This window comes from Drosophila sulfurigaster, chromosome 2R, assembly GCF_023558435.1.
Source record: "Drosophila sulfurigaster albostrigata strain 15112-1811.04 chromosome 2R, ASM2355843v2, whole genome shotgun sequence".
NCBI classification, from domain to species: domain Eukaryota; kingdom Metazoa; phylum Arthropoda; class Insecta; order Diptera; family Drosophilidae; genus Drosophila; species Drosophila sulfurigaster.
In genome coordinates this window covers 34841848-34861143 of record NC_084882.1, presented here as the reverse complement: position 1 = coordinate 34861143, position 19296 = coordinate 34841848, and the positions used below count along the sequence as shown (strand labels likewise).

Sequence of the window (19296 nt, the reverse complement as noted above, 5' to 3'; positions counted from 1 at the left end):
TCCGTGTCTACCGCTGTCTCGCTCTCTCTCTCTCGCTCTCGTTGCTACTCCTTTTGCTTGTTTCCTTGCCTTAGTTTAGCGCTCGCGCGCGCTTGTAATAATATTTTAAATTAATTACAACAAACATGAGTTTGCGTCTGTGTCTGTGTGTGCGGCGCGTGCTTTTGTGCCGCCGTCGCCGATGCCCCGCTCTCCCTCCCCTCCCCTCCTTCGCTTCACTTGTCTGCTGCTGTTTTGTATGAAAAGTGAATTAAAGCGAATTTAGTGCGCGTCGTCCACGTCCAAAGTGCATTTGTATGTCCTGCGCTGCTGCTGCTGCTGTCGTCGTCGCTAACTTTATCCTTGGCTACACACACACACACCAACACCAACACACACACACACATACACAGCGAGACACTTTCGCTGGCGCAGTGTGTTAGTGTGTTTATGTGCCTTTCAATTGCAGCGCATATGCACATTGTACAGCAGCTTCCTCTCTCCTCTTTCTTCCTTCTTCCTGCTTCCTCATCATTTCCCCCTCGCCCCGCGCTCCACTTGGCTTTGCCATTGTCTATTAGTATCTCGTTTGCGCTTCTGTTTTCTGTTCTAGTGCTTCTTTTGAAGTTTTCGCTTGCATTCGCATTTTAATTTGAAGTGCAGCATCTCAGTTGCCGTTGCATTGCCAACTCTTACTCTCTCTCTAGCTCTTGCTTCGACTGCGGCCACAAACAAACCAACACACACACACACGCATACGTACACAGGACAAACAAACAAAACCGGAGAGACAGACTTACACACACACACACACACACACTCTTGCACACACACAAACAAACAAAAAAGTGCTTATGCTCATTCATTCATTTCATTTCCCATTACATTTGCCTCAACCTCCGACCAATGCTCAGCCTCCTCTCTTCCCGCTCTCTCTCCCTCACTCTTCTCTCAACTACCGCATTCATTGCCAGCAAAGTCGGGCTGCGTTTTCACCTGCGATCCGCTTGTGCGCCTAAAGGGAAAACGCAAAGACCAAACAAAATGGTTAAAAAGCAAACCGAAGCACCAACAACTACTACGAAGAGAACCATGAAGAAGAGGGAGGAGGAGAAGAGAGTACAACCCGGCCGCCACTTGCTACTACTTTATGCCACTTCAACGCAACTCAATTGCTTTCTTTGCCTTTAACAAAGTGTGTATGTGTGTGTGTGTGTATGTGCGTGTGTGTGTGTGTGTGTGTATGTGCGTGTGTATGGCTTGTGGTTTTATTAAAAGTCTCCTCCTCCTCCTCTTTCCTCTTCTTTACCCCTAGTCACTATTCTCTTCAGCTCCTTCTTTCTTGTCTGCCTTGCCTCGCTTCGTTTCGCCTGTTTCTTCGTCGCAAATAATACAAACGAAAAAATGAAAGAAAGAAAAAAAAAACAACAACAAACATGAAAACGAAGCAAAGGAAAATAATGAAAAGTGCCGGCAAATAAAATTTGCACAAATTATTATATTTTTTTGCGCGCATTTTATTTCTTTATTTGCACAAAATGCATTGAGAAAATAAATAAAATTATAAATGAAAGCAACGCGTGCAGCGTTTCGTTGTACCCTATAAATCAACTCATTGCTTCGAGGGGTATACTGAAGAGAAGTTCTTGCAAGGCAGGAAAGTGAAAAGCTTAAGCTTGACTTCAAAGAATTTTAGAAAAATTTGTTGCATACTTTTAGGATGCAGTTTTAAATTTAATTACGAAATATACACGAATGGAAATATTTAATTAAAAATAATCTTATACATAAATATACATATATGTGTGTATATTTTGATATATTAATATAATTACCCATAAATACATACATCAGCAACAATATTAAACATCGACCGGAGAACTTTCAAGCTTAGGCTTGGCTTAAAGCATTTCAAAAAAAGTGTTGCATACTTTTAGGATGTAGCTTCAAATTTAATTACGCAATATACAAATGCATATATGAATGGATATGTTTCATTAAAAAATAATCTTGTAGATAAATATACATATATGTCTACATATTTTAATATACTTATATTAATAATTACCCAAAAATACGTAAGTATAAATATAAATATTCTTTCAAGCTTAGGCTTAGCTTAAAGCATTTCAAAAAAAAGTGTTGCATACTTCTAGGCTGCCTCCGAAATTCAAGCGAATATATTCATTTCACCTAGCACAATAGTATAACGATAACAAAGAAGATATACCCCAATTGCATTGTCATTCATTTTATTTTGAAAAGACCTTTCACTACCACAGATACTGTAATTTTTTTCCCCGATACCATTAATTCTCGCATATTCCCCAATTTCGTTTGTAATTATCAGTTAACCGAATTGCTTTCACACACAGCCAGAGCAAATTGTTTTTTAGCTCAGCTCAGCTCAGCTATCGAAAAGTAATGCTGACATTTGCACCTCGTTTCGCACAGCACAGAAAAGTGTTAAACAACTCTAATAATTGTTTTAAAAAAAATGTCAGTATTTGTACTATTTTTTATGCGGGGCGTGGAGAAGCCAAAATGCATGGAGGAAAAAAATTGTAATATATTGACAGAGGCTGACAAAATGGAATATGCAGATCAAATTTGCAGATGCAAAGTCAAGCGACATTTTGTCGCCCTGATTACAGGGTATTTTTGCAAGTTGCGGGCTATCACAATTTGCTTGCCTTCAGACTGTTTGCTCACAATCTTTCAACTCTTTTGCCTTTCTTCACACAATTTAACCTCTATTTGCATTTCAGCTTTCACTTTGCTACCCACAACAACAACAACAACATAAACTCTGTCAAAAGTATCTTTGCTCATTGATTATGCAAGCAGCAGCGGGTGGAAAAAAATATGAATACAGTGTGCAGGATATCCGCAAGTCGACCTGGCGGCAGTTGTTCGAGTTGAGTTGAGTTTTTATTTTTAGTTTTTCTCTGTTTGTAGTATATACAATTCTATAAGCTTGTTTTTTTATGCCTTGTGCTTTTTATTTGATAATTTCATACATTTTGGGTGCAACTGTTTTTGTTTTCATCGTTACAAGCCAGAAAACAATAAAATAGGTGACGCACAGCCAACAACAGCAACAATAATAACAAGAACAACAAATGGCAACACTTGTGCGTGTGTCTCCGACTCCGACTCCAAGTCCAACTGTGGCAAGGGAATGAACTGAGGGGGCTGGTGGGTGGTTACAAATAGTGAAATAGCCCAACGTACATCGTAAATATTTCAACTGCAACAACTAGGGAACAACACAGCAGCAGCAACAGCAGCAGCAACGCAACACGGACAGCAGCAATAACGAGCAGCAGCAAACTGAGAAGCTGAGCAAGGAGCAAGAAGGAGCAAGGAGGTTGCGGGCAGTGAGTGAATCGATAGATTGCACCTGGTACGTAGTACGACGGAGAAATGTCCCAAACCAACAGCAGAAGTAGAACCTCGGCTACAACCTACGACACCAACCAAAACCAGCAAACAACAACGAAAACAACATTCAACAAAAACAATAAAAGACCAAAGGACGAATGACGACGGGGGTTTGAGGCTGGGTTTTTTGGTGTTAGCTTCAAGCTTCCACAGCTTCTGGTTTCGTTGCAGTTACGCCGGCTTTTTCTTTCTTCTACTTGTACGGTTCCACGCTTCGAGGCACCTAAAACTCTTACTACTCCCCCTCCCGCTCCTCCCTCTTCTCCTTCGTCACCAAACAAGCGTCGACTGCTTGCTACTTGCCACATCTCTCTCTGTGACTTGCCCTCAACTCGGTTGAGCGTCGCGTTGTGCTCAGCAGTTTTCCCTCTGTGTATGTGTGTGTGTGTGTGTGTGTGCCACGCTGCGTTCCCCTGACTCGCAACCCATGCGAAAATTTGAAGCGATTTATTTACTTTTTGCCATTGCCATTTGCCGTTTTGCCATCGCCGCCTCTCCCTTTCCCTTTCCCTCTTTCCCTCTCCCTCTCTCCACCTCTCCGCAACTCCTTCGTCATCGCAATGCTCAACCGATGTTGCCGCTGTCGTTGTATTTTCCTTTTTTTATGCTCGCCAAATGCTCTGCAGCAACAAATAATGGCATATGGACATTATGGGCATTAAATGTCGCTCAAATCATGTCTTCACTTCAGCTACAGCGATCAATGTATATTTTATGATCAGCTTGAAAACTGTGATTTTCCTTCTCTAAATTCGACTTATTTATGTTTAATTCAAAAATATAGAGCATATAATTCTGCTTAGATCATCTATATTATTTTTAATTTTTAAGTCAAATTAAAAGCTACAAATTTATTTAATACTTTTTGTACTTCAGAAATTGATAGTTAAGAAGTTGCATTAATTATTCATAGCATTTTTTGTTTAGTCTTTAAGCCAAACTAATAATTCTTCTATTTTTTTTGTATTAAAGGTCAAAATAATATACAAATTATTATTATTATTATTATTATAGTCTTAGTTCCCAATTAGTAAGCTGGGAAATTGCATATATTATTGTCATCTTTATTTTTTTTGTTTCAATCTTTAAGGCAAACTATTAATTCGTCTTTTTTTGTATAAATTAGATTATTTATTTAATTTTTATTGAATCTTCCATTTTCATTATTCATTCAATCGATATACTACAACTTTTAAAATATACTATAAAGTTCTGAATATACCAGATTAAGAACCGACAACTTATCGGTAAGATATACCAAATAAATATACCAAAAAATGTTTTTGTAGATTTTTATACACTTATCAAAATAATAATCTTTCATTTTCATTTTCCATTTAATCGATATACTACAACTTTTAGAATATACTATAAAGTTCTGAATATACCAGATTAAGAACCGACAGCTTACCGGAAAGATATACCAAATAAAATACAAAAAAATATTCATGTTAGATTAAATGCTCAAAATGATGACAAGATATTTCATTTCCATTTTTAACACCAATCAAAATAATAATTTTGATAAATTTAAAAGCGAGTAAAAATCTAAACACTTTTCTAAAAATATAAGTCTGTTAAAATCAAAATAAAATAAAAATAAGAATTTCAAATAATAACACTCATCTAAAAAGGAATTTTAGTAAAAATCAGTGTACTCAAAAATGCATTTTAATTCCGCCCACATAAATGGCTCATAAAATATGAACTTAAATATTTCCAACATATACTTAAAGTGTATAATTTATTGCTTGACAGCGAAAGCGAAGTCGAAAGCTACAAGAATTGTTAAAATTTTTACGATAAAACGCTTAAGGATAAAGCGGGCAAAAAGGAAACGAAAAACGAAAGGCAGCTTAAGTAGGGCAACGATTCAGTTGGCGATACCCTTATGGATTTTCATGGCATGCTCTCTTTCATCGTCATCGCCATCGTCATCGTAGTTGGTTTTGTTGTTTTCTATTTTATTGCACAAATGAAAATGGTCTTGTTTTTCATTTTTAAAAATTTCTTCATTCTTTTTTCCTAGAGTAGAAGCTGCCTCGTTGCTGATGGTGACGTCGTGTTGCCATTTGCCGGCAACGTCCTTTTTTTTTGGTGCTTTCTTCATTTTCATTTTATTTGGACGCATTTGCAGCGTTATGACAAACAAGTGTCCATTTATTTGCCAAATTTAATGTTTCACCATTTTCTCTCTGGTGACAAATTATCCCGCTTCGATTTCTCGAGACCCATCAAATCAAGAGATGAGAAAAAAAGAAAACGCAAAATAAAAATACAAAATGAAAATAGACAAACTAAGCGAACAACTGTGCTTGAATTTAATAAAAACGAAAAAACGAAAGCAAAAAAAAAAATCAGCTAATGGGTCACATTCTGTGTAAGGCGCCACGCCCAGCGGCGACCAACACAACACACGCCCATCCCAATGGTATACTTGGACATCTTTGAGACAGCCTTGGGCAGTAGGGAAGAGAGTGAGGAACACGGGGCGTATACTTATCTTTCAAATATTTAACAGCGCTCAGCTGAGCTGAGCCGCGATGAGCGTTTAGCATCTCTCGAGCTAAGTAATACATAATTTATACAAAAATTTGTCATTGCCATTAAGAAAAGCTGAGCGGTGTGGTCGCCGCGCTTTTCACTAATTGGGCAGGTGGCAGCAAAGCAGCAAAAGCAGCAAAAGGCAGCGAAAAGCGACGCCACAAACAAATGAAAAAAAATTGTTCGTTAATTAGCTGCCATGTCGTGTTCTATTTGTATCTGTTTCCGCTTTTTGTCTCCCACTGCTTTTCAGTTCAGTTGTTGTTGTTGTCGAGTCCGCGATCCTATCTAAATTTCATGTAAAACAAAGGTCCAAACATTTTACATTTTGTTCAAGATTTTCTGACATGTCAGCCGCCACTTGCTGCGAGCTGAGCGGGGGAGAAGGGGGGAGGTCCGAAAAATTAATGAATAGATTATGATTAATGAGCGGCGACATCATTAAAATGTATTTATATATTCAAATTGCGGTTGCTGACCATCCCCAACCGAACCCAGCCCAACCCAAAACCAAAGCAAATCATGAAAGGACTCGCAAGTTGAGTCTGGTGAAAGGACGAGGACACACTCACACACACACACACAGAAGTATGAATGAATTCGTAGCAGAGCAAAGCTGAGCATCATGATGATGATGAAATGTCATAGCACAAACACAAAGGCCAACAAACACAAAACTGCAAAATTTTTAATCATTAGTTTGAATTGCCACAAAAAGTTTTTGGGTAGAAAGCTATTTACAACATATGAAAAACTGCACATAGCTAAACGTAATACAACAACAGTATAAAAAATATCAACAACAAACAAAAGTGATAGTCATTTGATAAGTTTTGCTCAAGCGAAGTTTAAATACTCTTGCTAATTATTTTGTTGTTAATGATATATTCATTTTGAGATTTACAAAAGAAGCATTAGAGATGCGTAATAAATATACCGAAAAATACTTAAATATACCAAGTTCTATATTTAGTATATAGATCTACTATATTTTAAATATACTATAAAGTTAAAATATATCATATTAAAGACAACTGCATATATTATATAAATAATGGTGTATTTGGTATATCGATATACTACTACATTTAAAATATACCGTTAAGCCAAAAACATACCAGATTAATACAGAATAGCCTCAGACATCGAGTGAGAAAGTTTTAAGGTATGTCAATTTAATATACCGAAAATCTAACCTAATATACTAAATACTGTATTTAATATGCCAATATACTACTACATGCAAAATATACTATAAAGTTTGAAATATACCAGATTACAGTCTAGTGCAGCCTCAAAGTGCAAAAACTGTATAATCGTTAAGATATACCAAATTAATATAAGGAAAACCAAAGCGCTGTATTTTTGTATAACGTTTAAAATATACCATATAGTTAAAAATATACCAAACTAAGAGTCGACAGCTGAAGTTTTCGAGGGCGAAAGCTATATTATCGCTAAGCTATGCCAAATCAATTTATCCAAAAAATACTTTAATATAACAAATGCTATATTTAGTATATCGAACAGGTTACAGGCTTAGATTACAGACCCCTGCAGCCTTAGAGTGCGAAAGCTGTATTATCATTAAAACCAAGTGATGTATTTTGAAGATTGATATAGTATAACATTCAAAATATACCACATAGCTCAAAATATACCAAATTAAGAGCCGACAGCTGAAGTCTTCGAGGGCGAAAGCCCCTTAAGCTACACCAAATGAATTTACTTCAAAAACTTTAATATAAAAATGTTATAATTAGTTTATAAATATACTACTACATTCAAAATATACTATAGAGTTTAAATTATAGCTCATTACAGGCTTAGATTACTGACAGCTAAGTTAAGATATACCGATATATACCATAGAATATAAAATGAAATAATGTATTATGCAGTTGTTAAGTTGTTTTTGCAATTCAAAATTTAATTGATTTCCACTTCAAACTTCTGCATTAATTCAATACGTAAACCAGTGTCAATGCAATAGATTCAAATCGAAAAAAAGTGCTTTACAGATTTCAAGTCTCACTTGCTCAATCTAATATATGCAATACTTCAAGGACCAGCTTGTCGCCTGCTTTCCCTTCTGCCCCTCTGCCCTTCTTCCCATCATCTTCTCTGAGTAGCGTGTGTCCCGCATGACGCTTGACAAATGCACAAGACCCATGGCGAGGAGTGTATGAAAAAGATAGCATGGCAATGGCAATGGCAAAAGGCAAAGCAAGTTGCGAAGATAAAAGCGCACGCATCCTTGAAATTTTATTTATTTATATCTCGCTCGCTCGCTGGCCGAGCTTGTCCCCGACTCGGAGTCGGAGTCGAGTCGCAATGTGTCCTCCTCCTCCTACCTCTCCTCTCCCCCCTCGCCAACGCCTTGAATGCTGCAGATCCAGCGAGCGAGATGCCGTTGCTTCCGTTTCGTTACGCTACGTTCCGTTCTATTCCTTCATTTTGTTATGCTTGTTTGTTTGTTAGCTACGAGTCCAACCGCAAAATCTGCCCCCGTTCCCCTCCCATCTACCAACCCATCATCCAATCCTCGAGTCTGGGAGGTTGGCTGGCATTTTGCATATTGCCCATACGCAGCGTTGCCGCTGGCCAAAAGTTTGCACAGCGGCGTTTGCTTTATTAAAAAACTAGGAAAAACGCAAAGTTTGCTACGAATTATTTCAATTCTAATTTATTTTGTTTGCGCAGAAAGGGAAAATATTCTGGTATTTTTTTGATCGTTGTCGCAGTTAGATAGTTGAATGATAATGACGATGGACACACAGCACACAGACTTCAAGTCCAACTTGTGTCTGTTTCTGCTGGACAGCGTCTGTTGTTGCTATTTGCAGCAATGGCAAATGAGTTTTATGCGAGTGTAGTTACACAATGACATGCACATAATTCAAGTTTGTAACAGCAACAAATGCACACAGTTCTATCTGAATGACTGAAATTAACTATCAACAGAGGAGCTCACTTCTCAGCCCTCTTCTGGGGCCAACTACTAGAGACTAGTCCCACTTGACTGGGAGACTGCGAATGCGACTACGATTGCGACTGCTTTAGATTGACAGCTAAACAAAACGGAAGCACTAACAACGGCAACAACAAGAAAATACAAACTGCAACAATATGAGAGCATCAGAGGATTCTCTCTTCTGTCTGTCTTCTTCTCGTGTCGGGGGGCTTAGCAATATCATTCTTTATTCGTATAGTGCATTAGGGTTTTAGCAAAGTTTTTAAAGTTCTTTTTGATTATGTGTCTCTCCAAGTGGATTTATCACTAAACTTCTTGTGGGCAAAAGTCAGCGTCAAATGTGATTCTTCCATTTCCCCCCTCCCCACCCACATTTGCATTTAGATTGTTACAAATTTTTGCTAGAAGATAAGTCCGTGAGCTTACCAAAAGATTAGTCTGATGCGATAATTGAACTGAGCAACTTGCTGCTGAAAAATACTCAAAATGCTTGAATGTCTCTCTTCTAAATACTGGATGAGTCACTAATGGCCCGCCTATTGTGAAGAACGATTACGAAAAGTCGACTTTGCAAAGCGAAAATATATATTTCAAAGGCTGAATGAAAAGTTTAACTATATCAGTTACTAAATGAGAAACTAATGCTGGCTGGTTTATCTCAACTCATTGCCAAAGTCAACTCTAATGTTCGGTTGCAATGAATTCAAATGAAAACTTGTTTAAATATAAGTTAGATACTTTTAATAACACCTCAGCTAGTTAGTGCTAAATTTGTTTATAATTTTAGAGATTTCACTTACCTTAAGAACTCTTTTAAATTGCAGTTGATATTGAGTTGATATCGCATCAGGAACAATATGTTTTTTCGTTACTTTTTGTGAGAAGGTGTTTTAGAATTATTGTTCGAACTGTAAGAAAATCAAAATGTAAAAAATATTAATATTATTTATAGATTTGTATAAAGTATATATTATTAAGTATTATATATTAAAATAAGTAAGATTCTTAGCAGGAAAATTCCTGTGAACCATTTGAATAGCAAAAATACTTAAATTTACCGAACGGCATATTCAGTATATCGTTAAAGTACTACCATATAAATTTCGCAAAAATACTAAAATATTTGGTATATCGTTAAAGTACTACATTCGAGATATTCTATACATATTTGGCAAGAATACTAAAAGATACCGAAGGCCACATTTGGTATCTTGCTGAAGAACTAATCAACAATAAACATTGGAAATATACCATAGAGGTTAAAATATTCTAAATTGTTAGTCAAAGCAATTGCAATATTGGAAAATTGAAATCAAGATTTGTAAACCTATTTTCAATTAAAAATATTTCATTGAAGCAAGATTTTAATCTTAAAAGAACATGTTTTCAATCTTAAGACGATTTTTTTGCGAATAAAGACTTTGTATATAATACATACTTAAATTGAAGAATTTGTATGTTAGTTTCTTTGCAAGCGTATTTCTTATTCGTCTTACGAGTTTTATCTCCCTGCTTATTTATATAAATTTGTATTAAAACTATGAAAGGCGCTTTCAATTCTGTGGAGAGGTGCTCGAGCTTATGCTGAACGCAGCATTTGTAGGGCTCTTCTAGGAGTCGTTTATGTCTGCCTACTCGAGGGGACAACAGAGGACTTGAGCAGCAGGCGAAACAAATAATACTCATCGTGTAGATTGTAGAGTGAGGGAGTCGTAAATGAATAAAGCAAAGCGCAAGTGGAATGTGGAATGTGTTTTATGTTTTATACTTTTTATTATGAAATGTAATCCAAGTTTTTTTTCTTCCTTTTTTTTTTGCAAGATTGTGAAGCACCTCAATGGCTCTAATTTGACTTGACAGTTGCACACACAGAAATACAGAAAGACAGAAAGAGAAGCAGCTTAACTAATAGAACAATGCTGCATAGGACTCGGTTGAAAGTATGCGACGCTGAGGCGTCTCTTAAGTCTCGTAGCCCCGTTGCAACAACCGCATCGTATTCATGTTGCACGCACATTTCCGTTGCTGTGATAACATTTACAGTTGTTGCATTTTATAATCAAACTTGTTACTTGTGCTACTTTCAGCTTAACGTTGCTTCTCCTTCCCTTTTCCACTCTCTCTCTGGTTGCTCATCAAAGTTTACCCCAACAGACAGCGCACAAGCCGCAGCAAAATGAATGAGTGCCCCAACTCCTGACGTTGTCCTTTGCCTCCCCTTGCCATGCCCCTTGGTGCTTAGCCGTTAAACCGACTTCAGAATTAATCAAATCCAAGTCAGATGTTGCGAGAGCGCGCGCTGCCAAAAAACTTGAGCACAACAAACACCGACAGCAATTTGTTGTTATTCTTGGCAGTCAGTGCTTAACAATCTCAGCGACTCTTCCCTTCTCCCTTCCCTCTATCCATGGAAGGGGAGTCCACTTGGCTTTCACCAAAGAGTTGTGCGCCGTCCTTTTCATTGCCATAACGCACATTTACAAAATTATATTTGTAAACTTCTCGCCTCCTTCCTTCTCTTTGATTGCTGCCTGCTGCTGCTGTTGCTTTATCCTTCTGGCTGGCTTTAATGTACAGTAAAATTGGCCAAAAGTTGGCGCCGTACATCACAAATATTAGCGCATAAAGATGATGACTTGATGACGATAATGAGACTGTGCTCCCTGAATGAGGGGGCAGAAGGCAAGAGGTTGCAAGTTAATGACGTTGTGCTGTGTTTCGTTGTCGATTTTACTGCCCGCAACCAATATGCCAAATTCATTCGACTCGCCCGCTAATGAACACTCAATTACAATGATGTACTGCTGCCGACTCTGCGACTCTCGACTCTGACTCTTGACCATATCTCTGTGTCGAATGGAGTCGATTCCGATTCCGAGCTGAGCGTCTGTGCCGTGATGTTGTTCATTAACATTTTGCCAAGGCCCCCCCTCGAAAAAAAAACGAAAAACCAACACAGCAACGCAGAGTCAAGGAAAAGTTCCAGGGCAAAACAACAACGAATACGTGGCGTGTTCACTGCGTTGGCCATCAGTTAATGAATCTCCTCTATCCTGGTCCCCTCACTGACCCCCCATCTCTCACTTCTCTGACTTGTTTACGTCGCGACTTCGTCCTCATCCTCATCGTCGTCGTCCTTCTTCTGTGTGTGGCGTATGCCAAAATATTTACGGCAACTTATTCAAAGATAATTTGACTTAATTCAACTGACATTTGATCCAGTCACGACCATATCAGCAACAGCAACAGCCAGAGTGAAAGTCAAAGTCAGAGCATCCAAGTATCAACGTCAACTTTCAAGTGTCGTAAGCTTCCGCATTCAATTTCAATTTACACCAATCCATCGAGAGTCTCTTTGCCTTAATTAAGCTGATCTAGTTTGGTCTACAACTTGTTCTAGTTTATTGCCAGTTAATCACATACATTTTATGCACTGATGACTGAAATGAACAACTCTGATTTATCTCTATCTTATTTTTCACTTAATTTGGCAACACATGAAATATAATTTATTTATTGTATGATATCAGTTTAAGAGTCGAACGCTTAACGTATTTTACCGAAATGATATTCATAAATAATTTGTATGCACTCGGAAATGAATGCAACGAGATTTCGCACAGATTCCTATAAAATCAAACTTATTACTCGAATAACAGATGCTGCTGACTGAATTTATAAATTGAAAGGCATCGGAAAATATTATAAATCTGGTTGGGTTTAAAAGAATTGCGTTAAACAGAAAAAATAAAAACGTTATTTTGTAAAGTTGAAGATGGAAATAATTCACTAAGTTTAAAAATATAAATATATTATATTCAAAAAATAAAAATAAATAAATACAAATCTTAATGAGATCAGAAAATATTATAACTTTGAAGCAATCTAAAAGAATTATGTAAAGTTCCGAAATTGAAGTCATATTAAAAAGTTTAAAATAATTAAAAAAAAAAAGGATTATATAATAATAATAATAATAATAATAATAATAATAATAATAATAATAATAATAATAATAATAATAATAATAATAATAATAATAATAATAATAATAATAATAATAATAATAATAATAATAATAATAATAATAATAATAATAATAATAATAATAATAATAATAATAATAATAAAAATATGGAGAAGTAAAAAAGATTAAGAAGAGAAACAAAAAAAAAAGTAGCACAAGAAGAAAAAGCAAAAAAAAAAAAAAAAGGCGAATAAGAAGAAAAGACAAAACTAATATATTAAAAAGTAAACAAAAATCTAAAAGATGCTTCTTATAAATGAAATATTTATTATTTTAAATCAATATCATTATTCATATCATTATTTTAAATCATTTCCAGTCTTAATATAATATACCCTTTTCATCATCCGATAGACCACAGAGTATTTAAATAAATCTTATAAATACCCAATTATATTTTGCAATAAAGTTCTTTAAAGTTTACCCTCGCATTCTATGGAATTGATACGCGCAGTTCATGTGAGCCTTTGAAAAATAAAAATAACAGAGACAAACCAAAAATCTCTACAATTTATTCAAGGCTACACAAACGAACTGCAAATGCACTCAATTCAATAAAGTTACTTAAATAAGGGAATAATGAGAGTTTTATCATTAAAACGAGTTGGGAATTATATGAAATATGGGAACTAACTCAATATTAAGTTAAGTGCTTCAAATAACGTAAGCTTTATTTAGAATGCAAATACTTTTCTCTTTAAATTATATTTTATGATCAATCTAATATAATTTAGAATAATTTAATTGCAGAAATATTGTGGCACTTAAATATTTATTCAGATAGAGTATTGCTTAGTCGACTTGTTGTTGACAATGTTTCTCTTTAGATTCGGTTTGTGCGCTGAATGCTTGGTAAACGAATTGTTTTTGCAAATTGACGTTTAATTCGCGTAATTAGTGCGCCGACATTTTTCGGCTTGTTTTCCATGCTGTGTGCTTTTCCCATTCTCTTTCATTTTTTTGTTGTTTTTAATTTTTATTTTTTTTTTCATCTTTGTAGCTGTTGTGTGTTTTACTCCAGCCGCTTTTCACATTTTGCCTTCTTTCCTACATTTTTTGTGTGTGTGTGTGCTGCTGTGGTTGTTGTTGTTGTTTTGTGCGTTTAATTAAATTCATTGCCATATTTATGAAACTTTTTTCATTAAATTTAGCGTTTTTCTTGTGCGCAATTTCGAACCCTTGGCAAAAATATTTTCTGCGCTGGTCGAGACCTTCTTCTCGCCTCTTTCAATCTCTTACCTCTCGCCTTTAACCCACTGCTGGCCACTTTTCCGAGAAGGAGAAGAGAGAAGAGGAGAGAGAAGAGACCTTTAAATATTTTTTTGTGGGTTTTACGCATCGCATTTGGTTTGCCCTTTCGGCTTGGCCCCTTTTTAGAAGGCGGCCATCGTCTTGGCCAGAGCAAAAATGTTATAAAAATAAGAAAATAAAAATTCTGACACCTAAATTGCTGTGACATATTTGATTTATGAGGCCACCTATTTGCCCCAAAAGTGCGCAACAACAACCAAAGCACAGCGAACGACAACGACAAACGCAAAAAAAAAAAAAAAACAAGGACGAGCGAATAAAAAAGGACCAAAAGGAAGCTGGCGACACATAAAAAACACGAAAGGAAGTGCCACTAAAACAATTACAAAATAAAAACGATTACACGCCACTTCCGGCGACATAAAAATGGCGCAGAGCACTGACCAACTCTTCGTTGAAGAGGGCGTGGCACAAAGGAGGCTGAAGATGCAAAGGGTTACCCCTTACACACACACACACACACATTTAATAAAAGAGGCCACTAAAAGCACAAGCAAGCAATACAGAGCACACAGCACCATAATCTTGGGTTAAAGACCATTAAGAATTTTTATTTTCAATTAAACCCGATTTGCCTTAATGCCCCACAAGGCCGAAAACGACGACGACGACGACGCAGGCGATGGGCAATGGGCGATGGCTTTCGCCGATGTCGCCGGGCATCAACAACAGCGACAACAACAACAAGAACAACAATGGGGAGCTGTAAGCGCAACAATAACACCATCAACATCGTGTGGGCTGCCCGCCAGCAAAAATTTATATGCGCTGCAGATTCTAAAAGGGTCGACCGACCGTTGACTTAACGTGCCTCTGTCCCCGACCTCCCCCCTCTCAAAAGTGGCGCGTTCAGGCCGAACCATCCTTCTTCCTTTCCTTTTCTCCTTTCCTTGGGGAGCAGTGGACGCGACGGCATACGCATTGGGAGAAGAGAGAAGAGAAGGGAAAGTACATTCAAATGCGATTTTTATGCCATTTTCAATACGCCTCGACGAAGCTGACGCGGCTGGGACACTTTTGCCTGGGCGCCCCCCATAAACAGTTCACCGAAAAAAAACACAAGTAAGAAAATGGGCTCGACTGTGAGATACTCGATACACATTTTGAATAAAAGTAAAAATTGCGGTATTATTTTAAAAATATAACAAAATAATATACCATAAAAATACTAAAAAATATACCACATTGTGTATTTGGTATATTTATATGCTACTGCGATAAAAATATACCAAATTGGAAGCCACAACAACTTAAATTAATATATCACAAAAATACTAATAATATACCAAATGGTATATTTGGTATATTGCCATGCTACTATATTCGAAATATACCATAGAGTTCAAAATCTACCAAATTGTCAAATTGTCAGCCAAATCAACGAAAATATACAAAACTAATATACCACAAAAATACAAAATATATACCAAAGTCTACATTTGGTATGTTGATATAGTACTACATTCAATATGTACTATAGAGTCCAAAATATACCAAATTGTCAACCAAGGCAACTAAAATTAGTATATCACAAAAATATTAAAATGTACAAAATGGCATATACCATGTAGTGCAAAATATACCAAATTGTCAGCTAAAATAACTAAGATACCAATAAATTAGGCATTTTTTGCCCATACAAAAGTATTTCTTTAATAACTTCGACAATTCTTATCTGATCTCAATCAAATTTTCAGGAATCACAAAGACTTTAGTTATTATATGAAATATTCGTGACTTTAGCTTCAACATTACGCTTGTTATTCGAGTTTTGTCAATTTGTAGGAGCGGAAACGGGCGTGGCAAAAATTTGACACAAATTTGATCTGCCTGTAAACACAACAAATGCTGTCGAAAAAGAATTATATCTCTATCTCTTATAGTCTCTGAGATCTTAGTGTTCATACAAACGGACGGACAGACAGACGGACAGACATGGCTATATCGTCTCGGCTATTGACGCTGATCAAGAATACTACAACTACAACTTTATAGGGTCGGAGATATCTCCTTCTACCTGTTACATACCTTTCCTGCCGACACAAAGTTATAATACCCTTCTACCTTATGGGTAGCGGGTATAGAAAAGAAGAAAGAAAATGGTATGAAGTAGGAAGCGAGTCATTGGTCCAAGGTAGCTGCATAGAAATCTCTAGATCAAGCGAAGGCAAACACGGCGACAGAGAGCGAGATATTTATACATATATATTCTATACTATATAGAGAGTATATGTATGGAAAGAGGCAGAGATTAAGTGTGAGGAGCAGGATGGTTGGTGGGGGAGGGGGGGGGAAAACAAACTGAAAACTGCAAAAGAAAAACACAAACAACTCGCAGAGCAACAAAAGTTTGCCGATATAAAAAGTGCGGACTGCTCGAGTGGGCCGACTCTCGCAGCAGAGACATGGAATAAAATAGAACAGAGAACCGAACCGAACTGAACGAAACGAAACCAAACCGAACAGAACAGAACAGAGAATAGCATAGAATAGAATGGAATAGCTTAGCCAAGCTAAGGAGGCGAGAAGAAGGGGGTATAAGGATGCCCCTTGGCTGCTGCTGGTCTCGCTTCGCTCTAGTATTTTTTTTTTCTGTTTTTGCTATTTGCTTCTTTTTTTTTTGGGTGTGGGCACAAAGTATATTTAAGTGCTTAAAGTAAAATGATGTCGTACGAACTCGAAACTAAAAACAAGTTAGTATGGTAACTTTTGGCCTAAGGCAGACACACACACAAACACACACACACTCCCCCATTTTAGGGGGGGTGTGAGTGAAATGGCTGTGCTCTTGCAATCCGCACAAAAAATCGCTGTAGCGTATCTTTGAGCTCGCATCTTTGAGATAGTTTAGCGTGAAAATAAAGTAAAGTACGGTAAAATTGTTGGCAGTTGATTATTGAATCGCTTTAGGTCAAAGCTCAACGGCAGACACACAGAGGCAGAGACAGACAGACGGACGGACAGACAGACACTCCCGACAGTCAGCCAACCAGCAACAACAACAACAACACAAGTCAGCAACAGCAACAACTACAGAAGCAGCAGCAACAGCAGCAGCAGCAACATGGCAGGCAAGCAGAGATTAAAGCGTTTATTGATGCGCAGATTGCGCGCATTTTAGCCAGGAGGAATACACTGGAGAGTGAGAGAGGGGGAAACACACAGGACACAGACGCTAGTGTGTATGTATGGGTGTGTGTGTGTGGCCGCATCTGGAACTGAAATTGTCGGTTGCTGTTGTCGTTGTCGTTGCTGTTGTTGCTCCTCTTGCTGTTGTTGTCGCTGTTGCTGCTTACGCTCAAATTGAAATAATTAAATTGATAAAATGTGGCAAAGATTAAGCGCCGCACTTTATTTGGCTTAAAGGCATACCGAAAAAACCTGACTAAGCCAACTGTGGAGTGTTGATTAAATAAATAAGCCGACAACGCCAAAGGCCCAGCTCAATGTGTATGTGTGTGTGTACTTGTACTTGTGTGTGTTTGTGTGTGTGGTTGTGCGTGTGTAACAGGTAATGTTATTTGTCTTTGGCATTATTTTCAAATCGCTTTTGAACTGCCATTTGTTTGACTGCATTCCACAATGCCCTTTGGCATCGCCATCTCTCACTCTCTTCTCTCTTCTTCCCCTTTGGCAAACTTTGAACTGTTCATTTTGGGCATTGTTTGCAAGGCAATGCCGACGACCTCTAACCTTTTTCAGACCTCCTCCTCCTCGCCACAAGGCAAACGACAGAGCGTGGCTAATAACTAAAGTCGCTGGAGCTATTTCAATAATGTGCTTGAGCATTCGATTCACGCAAAATACTTTTTGGCCCCCGCTTTAATCCTTTATTAAATCACTTTATTTGCAGGCTCAACAATTTCTATTGAATGCGGCGCCAAATTGTTTTTGATTGATTGCAGAGCCAGCAACAATTGATTGCTGCTTATTAGCCAATATTTGCATAGTCATAGTCACATAGGCTTAGAATCTCGCAAAATACTTTAGGCAACATTTGGATTTGGATTTGGATTAACGCGTCAAACTAAAGTGAACAATTTGCATTGTTCGCATATTTTTCAATAATTCACGGCAATAATTGAGTGCTTATTAGCAAATATTGCCATAGCTAAGCAAATAATTTGTGTTTAATACACTTCGAGGCCATTTAATTGCCCAGTGACAATATTTGCAAGTCATAGAGAAATTTGCTAACCGCTTTCGAAAATAATTTTCAGCTAGGACACAAACAAAATTTATTTCTTTAAAACTTTAAATATTAGTAAAGTTTTGCATATTCAAATTTTAGTATAATAATATACCAAAAATATATAATTCGGGTCATTTTAAGTATTTTTTAGGTATATTGTTTTGGTATATTTAAGAATATCTCAAAAATCATATTTTGGTATTTTGTCAATATACCAAATATAGCCTTCGGTATATATTAGTAGTTTGTCAATATACCAAATATAGCCTTAGGTGTATTTTAGTATTTTGTTTAAATGCCAAATATAACTTTAGGTATATTTTAGTATTTTGACAATATGACAATTATAGCCTTCGGTATTTTTTTAGTATTTTGTCAATATACCGAATATAGCCTTCGGTATATTTTAGTATTTTGTCAATATGTCAATTATAGCTTTTGATGTATTTTAGTATTTTACCAATATACCAAATATAGCCTCAGTATATTTTAGTATTTTGTGAATATACCAAATATAGCCTTCGGTATATTTTAGTATTTTGTCAATATACCAAATATTGCCTTCGGTATATTTCAGTATTTTTTTGGTACATTAATATAGTAGTTATTAAGTATAATACCGCATAGTTTAAAATAATTTTAATTTCGAATATACCAAATATAACATGTGAAATACCCATTGTCATTAGAAGGGTATTTCACAGTCGGTTGTTCTCGAACTTTCTTAATTTTTTTTAATCTACATTTTGATTACAAAATTTTAGATTTGCTGCACTTCTACTTTGGTATTCTTGCTGCCATCTACTCAAAGTATTTGAATAGAAT

The 19296-nt window shown here is 36.6% G+C and overlaps 1 protein-coding gene across 1 annotated transcript in view; it reads right to left on the bottom strand.

The window, feature by feature from the left end:
- LOC133837340 (uncharacterized) overlaps nt 1-19296 on the bottom strand; it is a 129789-nt gene that overhangs the window by 55014 nt on the left and 55479 nt on the right. The window contains exon 2 of the mRNA XM_062268060.1: nt 9742-9849. The gene's annotated coding sequence lies outside the window, so the exon portion shown is untranslated. The remainder of the gene's footprint in view (nt 1-9741; nt 9850-19296) is intronic.